Consider the following 439-nt stretch of genomic DNA (forward strand, 5'->3'; position numbering starts at 1 on the left):
GCCAAAGTAGGAACAGCAAAGCAGCGTGTGGCTCTGAGACGCCCAGAGCGAGTGAGCTCAGCCTGCTCGTGTGGCTGCTCAGACTCGGCACGCTTCGCCATGTGCCCCTTCAGGGTTTTCTTCTTTTAAGGGTTTGATGGCTTTAATCAGATCCCTGGCTAAGGCGATTCTAGTGCCTGTACAGGATGAGTCATTCCAGAGCTTGTGAGCAAGCTGTGAGCTCAGAGCATCTCCCCTTGCTGTGGCTCTGGGGATCCCCCCGGCCGGTACTGGCTCCACTCAGCATTTTGCTGCTGGCTCAGGAAGTCTTTCTTGCAAGGGCAAAGCAGAGACCAAACTGCTCGGAGAGAGGTGCCTCTTTGTACAGAGAGGAGTGTGGTATTGAATCTTTTCCATCACTGTTTACTTTCTTGCTTTCCTTCTATTTCTACCTTGCTTT

The sequence above is a fragment of the Antrostomus carolinensis genome, unplaced genomic scaffold, assembly GCF_000700745.2.
Source record: "Antrostomus carolinensis isolate BGI_N321 unplaced genomic scaffold, ASM70074v2 scaffold39333, whole genome shotgun sequence".
Classification (NCBI taxonomy): Eukaryota; Metazoa; Chordata; class Aves; order Caprimulgiformes; family Caprimulgidae; genus Antrostomus; species Antrostomus carolinensis.